Consider the following 5,345-nt stretch of genomic DNA (forward strand, 5'->3'; position numbering starts at 1 on the left):
TCTTGAAATATTTTAATCCTTCACAATTTTCTCACTTTATCCCAACACCATTCAATAACTTTTACCCAATACTACTTGGTCACTTAAATACTACATGTTATCTTCAAATTACATTTTGCTATTATATTCTAGCATCAAATACACAATTTTCAAATGGAGGCCTTATAACAGATTATATTGTTCTCTTCCAAGATGGTTGCTGGCATCCACCAGTAACCTTTCAAAACAAAATGTCTAATTTCACTGCATTGACAGTAGGTAAAGAATTAAACTGACATTACTCCACTACTGAATCTATATAAACCAACAGTTAAATAATGTCAGTTCTTCCGTGTTCTCTGGAATCAATCACAGCAAAGAAATTAGACTCTTTCTTTTGAAAAATGTTGGGAAAGAACAATACAAAACATTCTATTTAAGGCCTCTGACGTCAAGATTCAGTTAAACAACAATTATAACTAAACAATTTGAGGTAATGTTAGTTTCCATTAACATTAAATTAGGTTACTGAATTGGCAAACACCTTCCTATTAACATTACCCATTTTACCCCAATAACTAAAGAAATTAGCACTTGCAGGTCAAAACCTTTATTCAAGAGATGCAAAAATAACATTGATACAGTGACTGTCAAAAAATACGGCACTGATCATACTGTGACATCTTGGTTCAAAACAGCAAGCTTAGAAATATTCAACGTTCCTTACTTCAACTGAATGAAACTGAAAATACCATTTCACACGGCCCATATGGGATATTTAGACTGCATAACTGTTCATGCTACATCTCTTCACTAGTAAAAGAAAGAAAAAATACAAAGAGAAATTTAAAAATGCTGCCAAACAGACAGAGAACTTGTACAGAGCAAAAGGAAAAACAAACAACAACAACAACAAAAAAACGGCTCGTCCTCATGGCAGTTGCAGAGTATATAAAAATGAACCCTGCGATCTGTTCCTGGAATTGAGCTTCAAAAATGCAGCAGAACAAGTGTGAGATTTAAATGTCTTCTCACCTAGAGCTGGTCACCTCACATGCATAACAGTGAGCTTCGTTGCAGGAGCAGTTTTGTCTTAGTTGTGAGCTTTTCTTGAGAGCTGAGTTGCTTCCAACTCCATTACCACCCTTTGAATCACCTCAAAAGTGTAGCAGAGTTGTGATGGGTAACTCATATTGAAGGAATAAAAAAGGTCCAAACAGCATGGCTACTGCAAAGGTCACGTTATCCAGATCTTGAAGAACTACTATACCCTCGATGATGATGCCAACGTCAGAAAAGTCATTGCCTGGTGCATCCTCTGGAGACAGATGTTCATTGTGGTTTTCTCAATCTGTGCAGTGGCCTCAGTCAAGTCCTGGTTAAACACAAAACATTTCTTTAAGATTCCTTTTTAAACTCATCTCTTTTGAATCTACCAGTTCTAATGTTAGAGTAATTTAAACCAATGCAAGCAACATAGTAAATAGCTATAGCCAAAGAGTGGCCTGCCATGCTGCCATTCATGGTCTAACAGAGTTTCTAAGAGAGGGTGAAAAACATAATTTCAAATGCTTTACATTAGTTTTTGTTAGAAAGACACCGGCCCATCAGAAATCCAGGTTTTGTCACTCAGAAGATGTTAGAATTTAGACTTTCAGCCCCACAATTTGGTTAGCTGTTGGTCTTTTTTTTTTTCCAAACAAAAGCTAATGTAAATACTGGTGGGATTTTCCTTTGTTCACTAGAATGACAAATTTAAAGTTTTTTCACACTGATGTGACCCCTAATACAGGGGTGGGGCCTCAAGGGCCGGCGGCTGAGTTCACTACCAGGCCTCATGTGAACTTCAAATTATTAAAGAGGACTACTGGTCCTAACCAGTCCAATGAGGATCAAGTGGATAACTAAATGCATTTTAAAATGTTGCAAAGCCACAATCTACTCATAAAACACTCACCATGAACTCCTGCACCAAGATGTTGCAATTGTCTTTCACACAGATGCGGAGCACTTTGATGAGACTCCCTTTGAGCATTAATGTCATCCTAAAGTATTATAACAAAGAAAACAGAGATTTGTGAACTTTTCAGTAGCACAGAAGAAAATGATCCCAGACAAAAACTTAAACCAGTCAACATGCAACACCAGCATCTACAAAGCAATATCAAAAGTTCCTGTTTGACATCAACTTTATGGATATATAGTTTCCAGAACATTTATTTTTTTAAAAAGATCAATTTTTCTCAGTGGGCCAGTAAATGCATGACGAAAATTATGGCATCCTTTCGGTGGAATCAGTACTCACAGGTAATAGTTGACTGTTTCAATGGATGCAGCATAAAAATCTTTTACTGACCTAATGCAATACATATACACTTTGTAGTTAAAGAATTTTAAAGTTCTTACTGTCATCATGGCAGCTACATCCTTTAGCTTTGTGCCCTGTTCCCCCGATCACTTTGCAAACACTTTCAGCAGACTGTCAGAGAGAAACTCAGCTCCGTCAGAAACCTGTAAAGACATGGTTGGGATGCACTGGAATGCTGCATTTCATCTGAAATGACATAAAATTATTTTGAAATAACAGCAGGCACTGTGCTTGGTTAACAATCAGTAATGTTTTGTTGAATAAAAACTGTGTTTCCAGATCTTATGGGATTAAAAAAATCCAAAGATGTTTATTTCTGATTTGCAACCCAAGAACCCACAAGTTACAACCTCATTTTAGTTCAAGTGTGCATTAATGTGAGTCCAGTAATCACCTTTCTGGCAATACATACAGGTATAAGTCAAACCTATGGCAGATTTTGGATTTCTCAGTTGTATTAATAGGGTGGTCTATTTGAGTATGCATGCACCTAATAATTATAAAAAACCTATTATAATTAAGTTACAGAAACCTTAAGCGAAAATAGAATATACTTTCTTACCATAACACCTTGAACCCACAATCCATCAGCTGACTCCTGGTGAAATGCAGAATAGATGTGGTCTCTCAATGTGCAGCAAAAAAAACAAAAACAAAAGGACAGCAGGTGAGGGCAGGAGGGGTAGGGATGTAAGCTAGCATAATACCGCTGATGATATTAGCTAAAGCTGTTCAATGTCCAAAATCTCACTAACACCACGGTGCAGTAAATACACAATGTAACTGAAGAGTCAGTTGACAAATCTATTCACACAGAAAACCAAATTATGTTATGAGTGCCTCGTAATTAGGTTTAATGTGATATTACGGCTCTTGTGCCAAAGACAAATTCAAATGAAAAAGCGCCAATTCTTTGATAACAGATAAAACAGCAAATAAGCTAACGGCTCTTTTTTAGCATGTTACATGGCGGCACTTTAGACGTTTAACTACATTTGGCTGAAATATGGTAAATATTAATTCAAAAAATCAAGACATACCAAAAAACGTAGAGTTGGCTGCTCGACTTGACTGAGATGGATGCATTTTTTAAACCACGATCCAAAGCCCGCGAGATGAAATCACGCGTGGTTTCACGAGATTTAACGTTGCTATCTTATTGACTTACTTCACCTGAACATGATATAAACAATTTAATACACCCTTTCTGCATATCATGTAGTTTTTACACTATATAGTTACATTTATCTTTAAAACATGAGGCAATTGTGTTAAATACATGCAAGATGCTTACATAAATCCAAGAGATGGCCAGTCCCTTTTTTTCAGTGTGCCGGTAAACAGAAGAAATGAAAATAAATTAAATATATATGACACTGAAATATTTCTGCTTCAGGCCCAATAGATACTAGGTGTTCTGCAGATACTCTGGTCTTTCTTGCTACTTTACAAGCCACACCTGGTCTTTATCTACTTGGTACCAAATTTATCTCAGTGAAGATCAGAAGAAGGATCAAAAATGTAGAGACTAGCCCTGCAGGAACAGACCTGAATGTCTGAACTTTAGGCCAATGCAATGGATCATTTTAAAATCTGGCAGAGGTGGGACCAAGTCATTGTTTTGCAAGTCTCAAGTAAGTCTCAAGTCTTTATCCTCAAGTCTCAAGTCAAGTCTCAAGTAATGTCAGGCAAGTCAGAGTCGAGTCTCAAGTCACTGGTGTAAAAGTCCGAGTCAAGTCACAAGTCTGAAACTTTGAATTTCAAGTCCTTTCGAGTCTTTAAAAAAAAAAAAATGAAAAAATAATGTTGCAGTTATGCTAAATGTAAATATTAGACCATGTAATTTTAAAATCTGTGTTTTTCTCAACACATGACAAAATAGTGAACTTAGAAAATATACACAAATTGTGAAATTGCACCTCTTTAAAATGCAGCTCAATTAAACCTAGCTCCAATAATAATTTTCACCGACAGTTCTGAGATAAGCTGCATGTTATTCTTGGATGCGGTTGTAGGACCAGCTTTAAAATCGCATGACAAAAATATCATACACATTAAAAAAAACTGTATCACCAACGTAGCCTGGACAACATTTGCTAGTTGGATGAAGTCAGCTATCTCATCTTAGCATATTTATATGCATATTTATAATTATACGGTTCTTGGAGTGAGTGCATACACTCATGAAGTTTAGTAACTTCAGGTCACTGCAACAAGCCCAGGTACAGTTTACCGACGGATGGGTACAGGACCTTGAAATGCACCGTGTAGAACGAAAGACCATCGTACGTATCATAAGTTTACCAGTCTCACAAATTGTCTTCATAAATACACATTCCTTAACCGTTTATTAATATAACCTTTGAGCTCAACGGTAATTAATTAGTAGTGGAAATAATTTCTGGTAGCATCACAGAAATGTAGCAGTGACAACAATATTGTATGCTGTAATCGTACTGGGCAATTAGTGATACAAAAAACCTGTTTTATCCTGTGAATAAAAGTATATGTTTTTATCAGTATACCATAATAACAGAAGCGAAACACAATATTGTGTCAGGATAATTTACTATTTATGCACAATAAACAAAGAAGCATAGCGCGACAATTTCTGTTCAGCGCCAGACTTGCTTGTAACCTATATCACCAATTATGTTATGAAAAATGACGTATTAACTACTAAAAAACACTGACCTTCGTGTAAATGCTTGGAGCAGACTAACCTGTGAGCTGGAGTGTTCTGGGACGTTATATTTGGTCTTTGAATGGCTGCAATCCAGTCGCGTCTTTGTTACTTCGGAAACATGGCTCGAACAATTTCTCTTCAACGACGTAATCCGATAACAACCGATCTCTTTACCCGTCGGCTTCCCGTGGCTGTCATGCGACCGGCTATTGCAGTTAATAATACAACGGCTTCTTGCCATTTTTGTGTTTCTTTTTATCGCTGTATAACTGATTTTAATTGAAAGCCTGCATGCGCTAGTACCGCTTGCCA

The 5,345-nt window shown here is 36.6% G+C and overlaps 1 long non-coding RNA gene across 2 annotated transcripts; it reads right to left on the minus strand.

Moving 5' to 3' along the window:
• LOC146711677 (uncharacterized) lies at positions 1–3,673 on the minus strand. Of its 2 annotated transcripts, none has more exons than XR_014920194.1 (5): positions 3,388–3,673; positions 2,910–2,945; positions 2,386–2,533; positions 1,937–2,024; positions 1–1,354 (listed from the first exon to the last, which is right to left on the minus strand). It is a non-coding gene; the product is annotated as an uncharacterized LOC146711677 (long non-coding RNA). The 2 variants fall into 2 exon arrangements; XR_014920193.1 differs by having other exon boundaries at positions 2,910–2,973.
• Positions 3,674–5,345: the final 1,672 nt, after the last annotated feature.

Source organism: Copadichromis virginalis, linkage group LG4 (assembly GCF_057382275.1).
Source record: "Copadichromis virginalis isolate Kocher_CV1m ecotype Utaka linkage group LG4, C_Virginalis_male_GT1.1, whole genome shotgun sequence".
In the NCBI taxonomy this organism is placed as follows: Eukaryota; Metazoa; Chordata; class Actinopteri; order Cichliformes; family Cichlidae; genus Copadichromis; species Copadichromis virginalis.